The 14,488-nt window shown below is 37.4% G+C and overlaps 1 pseudogene; it reads left to right on the forward strand.

Annotated features, from left to right (window-relative positions):
• The first annotated feature begins 1,015 nt into the window (after positions 1-1,015).
• The window catches only part of LOC128052055 (S-phase kinase-associated protein 2-like), a 77,978-nt pseudogene continuing 64,505 nt past the window's right edge, over positions 1,016-14,488 (forward strand).

A 14,488-nucleotide genomic window follows, 5' to 3' on the forward strand; every position in this document is an offset into this window, starting at 1 on the left:
AGTTCAGGGTCTTCCATTCAAGGCCAAAAGTCCTAGAAATTCACCACCCCTTTCTTGGCCATCAAACACCTACCCAGAAACATTAATATGCTTAAAAACAGCTAAATTTCATTTTCCACTTATTTGAAATGTCATGGACCTGATTTATGAATATTAGGCATATATATTTTTTGCCAGATTATCACTCAGAACAAGGGTTATCACTTATTTCAGCAGTAAAAACTATTCTAAGCTTTAATGGTTCAGAAATAATCAAGAATACTTTGACAAGAACTAAAAAATTCAAAGTAAAGCTATTTTGTATCTTGGCTTGTCATTTATTTTTTAGGCATCATAATTCGTGAGCTTTTCAAAGAAAAACTATTGCTGATTATTGAGTTCACTTTGAGGAACTCTAGGATGAGTTGTTTCATAAGCAGGAAAACTTCTGTTATTTTAAATTGCAATGTTTGTTTAAACTCAAAACATGCCCTATTTTGATTTACTTATGTCTAAAAATAGTCTTTCCATGAATACAACTTAAAAAATAATAAATAAAATATTTCTCTAATTTTATGCTCATCTTATTAGAAACCTTGCTATGATGGTACTGCCTTTGAAATTCCAAGAGCTGTTCAGTCTGTATTTTAGGACTGGCCCTGATCCATTCCCACTCAGCATGTGCTATAAAAAGAAACAAAGAAGTTGTCAAAACTGTTTAAACATACAGAACCCAGGTTAGATCCACCTGTTGCCAAAAACTTTTCCTTAAAATGAAAAACAAAAGTCAAGCCTATTTTAAAATAAGAATCTGTTAAGTAAGGATTTACTACTGTAGGAATTACTTTTATTACTGCTGGTTGTGGTGGTAACAAATAGATGGTATTCTAATGAAGTCAAGATTAAAACTGTGGTCAAAGTTGAGAAAGAATGAAACAATCTATATATGTCTTAATTTTGGAAACACTAGGAAAATACTGAAGGGCTAACCCTGAAGGCAGAAAACTGAGAGGAAGAGAGGAGGGCCACTGAGAGCATGGATCAGGCCAACTTGGCTGATTGCCCAGAGAGGGCAATGGACTTGCTGATAGCTTCTGATCCTCTAGAGCCCCCTGAGGTACCAGGCTAAGGCTTTTGTCAAAGGCCTCCCCTGGAAAGGGCTTGAAAGTCTCAAAATTACCTCCTGCCTAGCTTCATGGTCTTGTGCTTCCCCTGTTTCCTGGGTTCTTCATTGATGATTCTTCCCTGTCTGCTGGTATAGTCTCGCCTCCCATGAGGGTCATTCGTATGAATTGACTATCCTACAAACTTCTGAACTGTGTCCTTATTTCTTTGCTATTTTTACCCACTCTTGGTAAAGAGACCACTGCAGGAGACCATCTAAAAATGGCATTTCTTTCCCAATCCTTGGAATCTCTTACCCTTATACATTGTCCTAGAAAGTATCATTCACCCAGGGGAAGTTAACAGTTAACACTTTCTTTTCCACTCACTTTATTCTAGTGTAGCACTTCGAAAGTGGTCAGAAATTGACTTTCAAAATCAAGCTATATTCGGTTAACACATATAGGCTAAAGGCAATTATGTTTTTCCTTTAATCTTTTCAAAAAAATTGTTGGCGTGACAATGTCTTACATTAATGTAATTATTTCAACTTACAGTTTATCAAATCAGCAAAAGCAATCTTTAAATCAGTGTCATTTTTAAGCCTTAAAATAAGCAGTTCTCTGAATTTGGACAGCTTATTTCTGGCAGTTTGCAGATGGACAGCCTCATGGCATTGCTGAATGTATGCATTAGAACATAATTAGCTACATATAAAGATAGGTTCAGCTCTTTCTAAATGGGTTAATCAGTTCTCACTGAATTCAGAAAATATAAGGGAAATTCAATGCTCAATGTTTTTAGATTTGTTGGCTAAGACTTTAGATAAGCTGGATATAAATAAATATGTGCCCCAATGGGAACTACATCTGTCATGTTCAGCCTTTCTATCAAGTTATCAAAGCATGTTAATTACTTAGTTGTATTCCAAGAGATTTCTTTGTTCTGATTTTGGTTGTTTTTATTTATAATCAAGAGTTTCACATTTGCATCATTAAATAGATGACTTGTGTGGTGCTCTGCCTTTGGAGGCTGGTTTTGAAAAAGCAGGGTTTTAATATTAGTAAGTCCAAATATTAGAATATCCTCTCTAAATGAGTTGTAAAGTACAACTCAATAAAACAAACAAACAAAAAGCCCAAGCTGCATTTCTGGTTTTTGTTCTGTGCCTTACCTGTTCCCTGATTCTTTTGTTTCTTCTACTCTACATGCCATGTAATGTTGCTGTTCCTTCAGGGCTCTCCCTGGCTTTTCTTCCCTGTTTCCATTCTCTCTGTATTTGTCCTTACCTAGTACTATGCCTTTAAATATTCTCTGTATGTTGATGGTTCTGTAATGTGTTCCTCAAGGACTGGCCTCTTTCCTGTGCCTCTTCATCTGTGTGTGTAATAAATGTCTCAGAGTTAAAATGCGCCAGAAAGCACCCTTGATCACCTCACCTCAACCTTCCATGTGGCTGTCCTCCACTTCCAAATCTTGTCAATCTTGGCAAAAGATATCACCACTGATCCAGATTTCCAACAGAAATCCTGGGACCTATTTTTAATGACTTTCTTTCCTTTAGCCACAGATCCAATCAACTAAAAGTATTATTGATTCTACTTCTAAATATATAAAACCCTTTCAGTTCTCAATTGTCTCCACTACCCCCTTTTAGTATAAATCACCATCACCTCTCTTCTGCCTCATTACAGTAACCTCCTAACTGGCCTCTTGCTTTCACCTAAAGTCCTCTTCAAAAGTTCCTAAATATGAGAGCTTCAAATGCCTCTTATTTTTTCTTCTAAATGTCATTATTGAAAAATGTCAAATAGATTTAAAAGTAGAGAGAACAGTACAATGCATTCAGACTTAATAATCCATTAGTATTAATTATCACTTGTTTTTATTATATTTCTATTTGATCTACAGTGTCCTTCACTCTGAAATTTTGTAATCGCATGTCCTCTATAATGACATCTTTTAACGTTTTCCTTCGACTCATATGTTTTCTGAAACCTGGTAGTTAAATTAGGGATTCCAAGTAATAGGAGTTCATATTATGGCAGGAATACTTCATATGTGACATTTATATTTCATAGTGCATCATATCAAAAGTCACACTCTCTGATTGTCTCTTTTTTAGAATTGTTAAAAGTGATTAGTAGGTTAAGGTTTTGTCAGCCTGGTACATTCATAATAATGGAGTGTGTGTGTATTGTGTGTGTGTTAGTGTGTGTGTGTATTGTGTGTGCATGCTAAGTCATGTCCCACTATTTGCTGCACAATGGACTATAGTCCGCCAGGCTCCTCTATCCATGGAATTTTCCAGCAAGAATATTGGAGCAGGTTGCCATTTCCTTCTCCAGGAGATTTTCCCAACCCAGGGATCAAATCTGCCTCTCTGTGTCTCCTGCATTGGCAGGAGGCTTCTTTACCAGCTGAGTCATCAGGGAAGCCCCGTAATAATGGTCTCCAACCATAATTAGTAGTTTTAGTTATTGCTGATGGGCCTCCCCAGTGGCTCGGTGGTAAAGAATTTACCTGCCAATGCAGGAGATGTAGATTCATCCCTGGGTTGGGAAGATCCCTTGGAGGAGGGCACGGCAACCCATTCCAGTATTCTTGCCTCGATAATCTCACGGACAGAGGAGACTGGTGAGTTACAGTCTACAGTGTTGCAAAGTGTCTGACATCACTGAGCATGCATATACAGCTATTGCTGGTGATTGTAAACTAAATCCATTACTTACTAAGGGTTGCAAAATTGTTATAAGCTAACTTTACACTTTTTTTTCATTTATTTGCTGGGATATGTCTATAAAAAGTAATTTTATTGTCTAAGCTGTTAATATAGAGGTGAATTTATATAGGAAATATATGATAAATCTTTTCCTTTACGGATTTTCAGAAGAATAGATTTGTTTTCTAATTGATTATTATTATTAACTCATAGATTTTAACATATTTATATTATTTTTAATATATTGCTGTTGTTCAAATTGACCCTTTTTTGGCCAGTTGAACCAGTTCAGATTGAATCCTGAGTTTCGACAACATGACCCAAATGTGTCCACTCCTGCTATGATAAGGTCTCCTATGCTTTCCTTGTACATTTCTTGCCTCATATCTGGAAATATCCAATTTTTAAAAAACTTTGGCTCCTTTTGGAAAAATGATATTTAAAGATCTTAGTTTAAGAGCTAGTGATGCTCTTTGATTGATATATATTGATATGTATTTCTAGATTTTCTCACTGGACAGATCTTAGAAAAAAATTAAAGATAAAATACACCATGAGATCATATTCAAATTTCCAACTCCAATATTAATTTGACTTTATTAGTTTTATGTTTGCATATTTTTTCTTTTATAGTGAATCTCTTTGATCATAATAACAGTAGAATAAGTATTTTTTGGTCATCCTAGTGTGTGTGTGTTTAAATGATTTGTATGTCAAATATGGACACACACAAATGGGTACAGAAACAATATAATTACTAAAAACAGTTTAAGATCTTTGAGTGTTTTTCTCTTTGGGCTATATCCCACTGGAGATGTACAAATTACTATGTTTTAAAATCACTTGCCGGGAGAAATATCAACAACCTCAGATATGCAGATGATACCACTTTAATGGCAGAAAGCAAAAAGTGACTAAAAAGCCTTTTGATGAGGGTGAAACAGGAGAGTGAAAAAGCTGGCTTAAAACTCAACATTAAAAAAACTAAGATCATGGCATCCAGTCCCATCACTTCATAGCAAATAGATGGGGAAAAAATGGAAACAGTGACAGACTCTTTTCTTGGGCTCCAAAATCACTGCAGATGGTGACTGCAGCCATGAAATTAAAAGACGCTCCTTGGAAGAGAAGCTATGACAAACCTAGACAGAGCATTGAAAAACAGAGACATCACTTTGCCAACAAAGGTCCAGATAACCAAAGTTCTTCCAGTAGTCATGTGTGGATGAGAGAGTTGGAACATAAAGAAAGATGAGAGTCTAAGAATTGACTATTTCAAACTGTGCTGTTGGAGAAGACACCTGAGAGTCCCTTCGACTGCAAGGAAATCAAACCAGTCAATCCTAAAGGAAATTAACCCTGACTATTCATTGGAAGGACTGATGCTGAAGCTCCAATACTCTGGCCACCTGATGCGAAGAGCCGACTCACTGGAAAAGACCCTGATGCTGAGAAAGATTGAAGGCATGAGGAGAAGGGGGCGACAGAGGGTGTGATAGTTGGATGGTATCATCAATTCAATGGACATGAGCTTGAGCAAACTCTAGGATATGGTGAAGGACAGGGAAGCCTGGTGTGTGGCAGTACATGGGGTCACACAGAGTCAGACATGACAAAGATTGAACAATAACAGCTAAAGGTTTTACTGTAATCAGATTGGTGTCCATGAGTGAGACAAAGTATAAGATATATGGCTGTCCTAACAAGAAAGGTACTGTTATTCCCATTTTAGAGATGAGAAAATTGGGCCTCAGAAACGTTAAGCTGTCTGATAAAACAGCATATATTAAATGATTTTCCTGAAACTCAATATCAGGTTTCTTTAACTCCAATCTTATGCTCTGTGTCTGGATAAACTGAATATGAAGACATACGATGCAGAGTTTTCATGACTTCTAACCATTAATAAATCTGTAGTTTAATAGCAAGGGCTAAAAACTTTTACAAAACATATTCGTATGGAGAAAATTTGCCTATTTCAGTGTATTTTCATTTACTTCCATCTCTTCAGGCAGGAATTTTCTGACTCCATAATTCAAACACTTAAGATTTAACCATGTGATAAACTTTTGACAGTCTCTACAGTGTTAAAAGTATTCACAAACACTTGTAAGTTTTTGACCTAGTTAAAGTCTTGTAACTAAGTTAACTAGTTTTGAAATGCTCTTTTTTTCCTGTTACAAAATAGCCTATTCAGCATTACGCCACTCTCAAACTCACTACATCTGTCGGTTTTCTTCCACAGTTTCATGTCAGACTGCCATTTTACTCTGCAGCCTCTATTAAACTGTGTCTTGCATTGCATAGAAATGGCCTAAAATTCTAAAGCGGCAGAACATTTAAGTGGCCAGGTATGTATATTTTTCCTCATGGTAGCCATAGCAAAAATATCTGAAGCATAAAACTTAACAGAAAACTATGAAATTTCTATCAAACTGTTTTTGTCACAACTCTCTGGAATTCTGTGTAAGAAAACATATGTCTCTACAATTATTTATTAGTTTTATATCAGCATTTGTTCTTCACTGCTAAAGACTTTAAGTAGAAGGAAAATATTGGAAACTAAGGCCATTATTTTATTTCCCAATCTTCTCTAATTTTCAAAACCACCTGGAACATAAACACACAGATGCCCTGTTCTTGGAGGAGCGGGTTGAACAGGTTTGGATTGCAGCCTAGGAATCTGCATTTAAAAAAAAAGAGCATCTGCTTGTGATTGTAGGCCTAATTTGGGATTATCACAGGTCTAAATTCTCCCAATTTACACTCAGAATTATTTAAAGGCAAGAAATATATCTTTGTCAACAAAGAATGTTCTGAAACTTAAATGTGCATATGAATTAAGTAGGTGTTAAAATATAGATTTGGTACATCTTGGGCAGGGCCTGAGATTCTGCATTTCAGAAAAGTTCTCACTTGAAGCCAGTGTTGCTAGTTCATGGAGCACACTTCAGGTAACTCTCAAACCTATGTAATTTTAAGAATCACCTGAGGATTAAAAAACATACCTATGCCTGAGTCCCACCCCAGCTCAGTAAAATCAGAATCTTCAGAAAGGAAAGGTAAGGAAATACATATATATTTTTAAATTCACAGGTAATTCTAATGTGTAGCCAGAGTTTAAAATCACTGTCTTTAATGAAAATGCAAGTGAAAAAGGAAAACAAAATTTTCTTTTTGTAATTGTTAAACTCTCAGAACTCATGTTACCTTAAATGCTAAAAGTAAGCAAAGGAAACATAAGTGCCTGAATAGGTATTCTCCATATCAAGAAAATCTCTGCTGGTTCTTCTCTACCTTAAATTTAGATTCCAATACTAAGGCATTTGCCTTATTATTATTATTATTTTTTATTGACTGTTATTACTACAGTTCCTCTTTTATGTGCTGGGATTAGGTGAGTATGGGTGGACATCTGGGAGGAAGAGATTCAATATTTATTTTCTGTGACTATGATATTCAGAGTGTATGGGAATTACAAGACTGGTGTTGCTATCCATGGTCCTGGTACTTGATTCATTTATTTTCTCAATTTTAGGTGTTAGAAGCCGTCAAAGTTTTCCTTGCCTTATTGCATCTTCTTCCTTTATACCCCTCCCTATCTATTGATACATATGAAGCAACAGGCATTATATTGTAGATAATTTTGAAAGCACCAAAAGAGAGGGAGAAGGAAAGTGAGAACCATCACGGCACCATGAAAGGTTATTTGCTGCTGCTGCTGCTGCTGCCAAGTTGCTTCATTCGTGTCCAACTCTGTGAGACCCCATAGACGGCAGCCCACCAGGCTCTCCCGTCCCTGGGATTCTCCAGGCAAGAACACTGGAGTGGGTTGCCATTTCCTTCTCCAATGCAGGAAAGTGAAAAGTGAAAGTGAAGTCGCTCAGTCATGTCCGACTCCTAGCAACCCCATGGACTGCAGCCCACCAGGCTCCTCCGTCCATGGGGTTTTCCAGGCAAGAGTACTGAAGATAAAATAGTTCTAACATTTCTCTCTTTCTCAGAACATATCAAACTCTTAAAATCTGTAGTAACACAGATAAAGTTGAAGATGTCACTGTGTATTTTTCTTTTTTTTTTTCCGTGGCGGTTTAGTTGCTAGGTTATGTCCAACTCTTGCGACCCCATGGACTGGAGCCTGCCAGGCTCCTCTATCCCTGGGATTCTCCAGGCGAGAGTAGGTTGCCATTTCCTTCTCCAGAGGATCTTCCCAACCCAGGAATCGAACCTAGGTCTCCTGCATTGCAGGCAGATTCTTTAGCAACTGAGCTAAGGTCATTCATAAAAGTATTAAATGATTTTTTTGCAACTGCTACTATCTGCCATTTGTATCCAAAATTTTTCAGTTTTTCCTTTATTTCTGCTCAAAAATAAGTTTATAAAAGGCAATTATGAATTCGATGTTTCGCTATGCAAGTAACTGCTCCTGGGTATGCCCTCCTCTCACAAACAACTAGAAAACTATATACAATAAAGGAAAGAGCTGTTTTCATATGTTGGCAACAGGCAGCCTAGGACTGTTATCCTTGAGAAAAGGAAATAAACAAGATGGACACTATGATTTCCCTGGCTTTCTGCCTGGAGGCATATTCTTGATCATGACCCAAGATAGGGCTCTCAAGTAGACCACATGGGTCTCGCTGAAAAAGATAATAGAAATCAGAGCTTAGGAAGGCTAATATGGTATCCCACAAACGGGACAGACTATGAAAACAGAAGATGCATAAGGAGTAGCTTCAGCAATCATCATAGGAGTCACATTGGGTCTATTGCTGAATATTAATCTGCACAAGCACAGAATGAAATTACATCAGGCTGGTAAAGAATCATCAGATATGTATAAGATGAACAATTACCAGAGCCTACGCCGGACTGGGGGATATGTAAGTTTCAACAACGCAGGTTGGAGAGTATCTTGCTGAATACTCAGGGCCTTCAGGATAGATTCCTGAAGAGTAATACTTTAATAGTTGGATGAAAGTAGCCCTAGGGCCTTTCAACATTCACAGAGGAGTGGATAAAGCAGATGTGGCACACGTATACAATGGAATATTACTCAGTCATAAAAATGAATGAAATTGGGTCATTTGTAGAGATGTGTATGAAGCTAGAGATTGTCATACATAGTGAAGTAGGTCAGAAGGAGAAGAAAAAAATATACACTAAAGCATATATGTGGAATCTAGAACAATGGTATAGAGGATCTTGTTTGCAAGGCAGAAATAGAGACAGACATAGAGAAAAAATTGTATGGACACCAAGGGGAAAAGTGGGGGGATAAATTGAGAGATTGGAATTGACATAAATATTGATGGACTCCCCAGGTGGCTGGTGGTAAAGAGTCTGCCTGCCAGTGTAGGAGATGCAAGAGATACAGGTTCGATCCCTGGGTTGGGAAGATCCCCTAGAGCAGGAAATGGCAACCCACTCCTGTATTCTTGCCTGGAAAATTCCATGGACAGAGGAGCCTGCAGGTTACATTCCGTGGGGTCCCAAAGAGTTGGACACAACTGAGCACAGAGTCCCTTGGACTACAAGGAGATCCAACCAGTCCATTCTAAAGAAGATCAGCCCTGGCTGTTCTTTGGAAAGAATGATGCTAAAGCTGAAACTCCAGTACTTTGGCCACCTCATGTGAAGAGTTGACTCATTGGAAAAAACCCTGATGCTGGGGGGGATTCGGGGCAGGAGGAAAAGGGGACGACAGAGGATGAGATGGCTGGATGGCATCACCGACTAGATGGATGTGAGTTTGAGTGAACTCTGGGAGATAGTGATGGACAAGGAGGCCTGGCGTGCTGCAATTCATGGGGTCACAGAGAGTCGGACACGACTGAGCGACTGAACTGAACTGAAATGAACTGAACTGAACTGAACTGAAGTAACTGAGCATGCACACACCTTTAGCTTTATATTATTGATACTATGTATAAAATAGATAACTAATAAGAACCTACTGTATACTGTTCTCAAAGAACTCTACTCAATGCTCTGTGGTGACCTAAATGGGAAGGAAATGCAAAAAAGAGATATATGTAATGTATACATATGGCGGATTCACTTCACTGTACAGTAGAAATTCACATAATATTGTAAAGCAACTATGTTGTGGTTGTTGTTGGCTAGCTGCCCAGTCATGTCTGACTCTTTGTGACCCCATGGACTGCAGCTCGCCAGGCCTTCTTGTCCCTCACCATCTCCCAAAGTTATTCCAAGTTCAAGTCCATTGCATCAGTGTTGCCACCCAGCCAACTCATCCTCTGTTGCCCTCTTTGCCTTCTGCCCTCAATCTTTCCCAGCATCAGGGACTTTTCCAATGAGTCAGCTGTTTGCATCAGATGACCAAAATACTGCAGCTTCAGCTTCAACATCAGCCCTTCCAATGAGTATTCAAGGTTGATTTCCCTTAAGATTGACTGGTTTGATCTCTTTGCTACCCAAGGGACTTTCAAGAGTCTTCTCCAGCACCATGGTTCAAAAGCATCAATTCTTTGGTGCTCTCCAACTACACTCCAATAAAAATTAATAAAGGGGCTTCCCTGATGGCTCTGTGGTAAAGAATCTGTCACCAATGCAGGAGACACAAGTTCGATCCCTGGTCTGGGAGGATCCCGCATGCCACGGAGCAACTGAGGCCATGTGTCACAACTATTGGTTCTGTGCTCTAGATCTGGGGAACCACAGCTACTGAAGCCCAAATACTCTAGAGCCTGTGCTCTACAACAAGAGAAGCCATGGCAATGAGAATCCTTCACAGTGCAACTAGACAGTGGCGCCATTCACCGCAGATTAAAAAACTCAGCATGCAACAAGGAAGACCCAGCACAGCCGAGTGCAGCCTAAATAAATAAATAAATAATTTAAAAATTAAGAAAAGAAAGAAAGTAGTTCTAGAGTAAAGCTACACCAAAGCAACCACCCACCACAAAGTAAAATATTAGGCTGATCCAAATTAACTACTTCCCAAAGAAATGTCAATATTCTTTGAAAGAAAGCAACACATACATGACATGCAATAATATAATATTACAGTGTCTAGAGTCCAGTGAAATATTAATAAAGCTGCAAAGAGGCAAAAAGAACATGACCATTACTAGGAGAAAAACAAAAAAAAATAAAAACAGACATAAATGATGGAGATGATAAAATTAGCAGCAGCAATTTAAAACTACCTATTATAAAATGTTCAAGAATTAAATACAATAAATATAATGTGAACAGATGTAGAAGATATAAAACAGGACAAAGTGGAAATTCTGGGGCTGAAAAAATAGAATATATCAAAAATTCTTTTTTCCAGATTTTGGGCCATTGAATAATGGCTATAGTTCAAATCTGTTTTCAGTCTCCTTGACCTACCCTTCCTTGGAGACTACACATACATGAGGCTATTTGACATGATCCCACAGCTCACAGACACTCTGTTTATTATTCTTTTCTGTAATTTTTACTCTGTTTTTCATTTTGGATAGTGTCCAATGATATGTTAATTCACCTTTCCCCCTGCAATATGTAAACTGCTGTTCTCATCCAGTGTATTAGATGTTATAGTTTTCATCTTTTGATGATTTAGTTGAAGTTTTCAAAAACTATTTTTCATATATCTATCTACATTTCAATCTGTCCCTGAGCACTGCTCAAGACTCCAGAGGCACCCTCTGTAGATCTCTGCGACTCTCTCTCTGCAACTTTCTCAAGTATCTGTCCTGCAAATCCTAGCAGCTCCAGCCTCCCTGAAATGCCAGCTCCATCTTCTCAACTCAGAATTTTTTGTCCCTTTGCTGCAGCCTGGAAACTCTCTCAAGACAGTAAATTTGTGTAACTGTGGAGCTAACCTCCTTTGTTTCCCGTATCTTAGAGACCACCATAGTTGACTGCCTGATCTGCCTTGTTTAAACATCCTAGTTTCATTTATTTTGTTTGTTTTTTTAATTTTAATTCCAGATGGGAGGGTATATCCAATCCCTGTAACTCCCTTTGGATGAGAGTGGAAATTCCTTGATTCTTAAGAAAAAATATTGGTACTGAAGGAAAAGAAAAGCAGTTCTTTCTCTGTAACAAATCTTCCATACTGTCTTAATCTAATAATGAGAAAATTTTAAGTGTAGTTTCAATAGCAAATCTTTTTTAATAGGGAGTCTTACTGGCTCTTGTCTATTGCAATGAGTTTTGTTTTCACTGGCCTCAGTTTATTTTTAAACAAAGTTTTGTTACATTAATGGGTGTTCATCATAAAAATGTGGATAATGCAGAAAATATTTTAAATGAATTTTTAAAATATCTCTTAATAAGTTAATCTATAACACCTGTTCAAAATATATGTTGGTAAAAAATGTGTTACTAATCACTTCACAAAATAATTAGTTAAAAATAGAGAACAAACCTTCTACTTTGTGTCTTATTGTATATAAAGTATTCATTAAAATGTGGATATTGAAGCAAAAAAGAACTTTCTAAAAAAGAATCAAAGCAGATTAAATGCAAAATTGTAGTTAACGTTATTCAGATGTATACAAAATCCACTGAGACAGAAAATATCATTTAGAAATTATTTTTTGGAAAAAACATTTTTAAATATGTCACTGAAAGTAGGAAATTGAATAGTTGTTTGTAATCATGAATTTAGGATCAAATAAAACAGAAAAGACCAAAGGGGAAAATAAAAGAAAAAAAACTTTAAGAAAAAGTCGAGTATGCCCTGCAAGTGCTGACACTTACAAAATGACTCCACAATTCACAAACTTATCAATGAGATGAAAAAATCAGAACACTTTCAATTAACTTGTTTTTAACACTTTGCCATCTTAAACAGATGATTTTTGATGAACTTCTATTTGTCTTTATTGTTTGATTCTGAATATTCTCCAGGATATTTTTCCCAGGAGGGTGTGTGTGTGTGTGTGTGTGTGTGTGTGTGTGTGCGCGTGGCCAGTAGGGTCTGACTCTTTGATACCGCATGGGCTGTAGCTCACCAGGCTCCTCTTCCATGGAATTTTATAGGCAAGAATACTGGAGTGGGTTGCCATTTCCTTCTCCAGGGGATCTTCCCAACCCAAGGATAGAATCACATTTCTTGGGTCTCCTGTATTGTCAGGTAGATTCTTTACCACTAGCACCGTCTATGCTTTAATAGCTTTAATTTATTTATTTTCTTTTTAAAAGATTAACTCTACATAAGCAAAGTAATAATACAGAAATCATATATATATATGCAAACTATTTTGTAATATGACATTTTAGAAATAATGTTATGGTCAACCATCCATAATTTACCTAGCCATTCCCTCTTTATTAGAGATTTGTTTGAAATTTTTGCTATTATGAATAATTCCTCAAAGACTCCATTTCAGAATATTCCCTCTTTGAATTTCTGAAATAGAATTTATTGGATTTGATTTTAAGATGACTGTTCTTAATCTGCCTTTCACAGATCATAGCTGATTTTCAAAATATATGGAATGGCCCCAGTGAGCACCAGACACACTGTTCTCTATAGAATCTATAGAATTCTCTATAGATTTCATCTATTTGAAGGATGCTTACAGGTAACTTAAATGACATTTCAATTTATGCAAGAGAATTATCTCTCTTTGTAGTTGACTTTATAGTTCTCGTTTGTGCAAAGTGAATTGAAGTCGCTTAGTCGTGTCCAAGTCTTTGTGACCCCATAGATTGTAGCCTACTAGGCTCCTCCATCCATGGGATTTTCCAGGCAAGAATACTGGAGTGGGTTGCCATTGCCTTCTCCAGGAGATCTTCCTAACCCAGGGATTGAACCCGGGTCTCCTGCATTGTAGGCATACGCTTTACCATCTGAGCCACCAGGGGAGTCTATATTTTGTGCAAAGTATTCATATATTGAAAAAATTTCCTTGTGGGAGATAGTTTCATTGTCAAATCTTCCTAAATATCACCCATATATACCAGATGGTAGAAGGAGAGAGAGAAAGAGACTTTGACTGCATAAATATAAATATTTCTTCACTATATCATAAACTGCTGACCTCATAACCATCCAAAGAAGCCAATGCTAATATCAAGTTTGTTGTATTTCCAGATAAGTGGCTCAGAAAGGAGAAACTATACAGAATGCTACACTTCAGGATATAAGTTCTCATAGAAGAAACAATTGTGAAGAGAAATATCGAGTGTTCTCTATTATTCCAAACCTTGGTATAAATCTTTGGGAAGAAAAAGCAGATTTGTTACAGACATTTTAAAATAACTTTAGAGATTTCCATGAAAGTGACTTCGAATAACATTATTAAGCTCCCATTACATTCTCTGTTGGTGTTCTTCTTTCTTAGTTTTCTCTTTATTTCCTACTTTGTTGCCTTCATGCATGGCTGTTTTAGTCTCTTCAGTTCAGTTCAGTTCAGTTCAGTCGCTCAGTTGTGTCCGACTCTTTGCAACCCCATGAATCGCAGCACGCCAGGCCTCCCTGTCCATCACCAACTCCCGGAGTTCACTCAGACTCACGTCCATCGAGTCCGTGATGCCATCCAGCCATCTCATCCTCTGTCGTCCCCTTCTCCTCCTGCCCCCAATCCCTCCCAGCATCAGAGTCTTTTCCAATGAGTCAGTTCTTCGCTGGGCCAGTCTTATTTTTCAAACTGAGAATAATAAGAGAAAATACTCAGGTAGAACTTATCTAGGTATTTTGTGAGTATTAACTAGTTTATT

This window comes from Budorcas taxicolor, chromosome 8 (assembly GCF_023091745.1).
Source record: "Budorcas taxicolor isolate Tak-1 chromosome 8, Takin1.1, whole genome shotgun sequence".
In the NCBI taxonomy this organism is placed as follows: Eukaryota; Metazoa; Chordata; class Mammalia; order Artiodactyla; family Bovidae; genus Budorcas; species Budorcas taxicolor.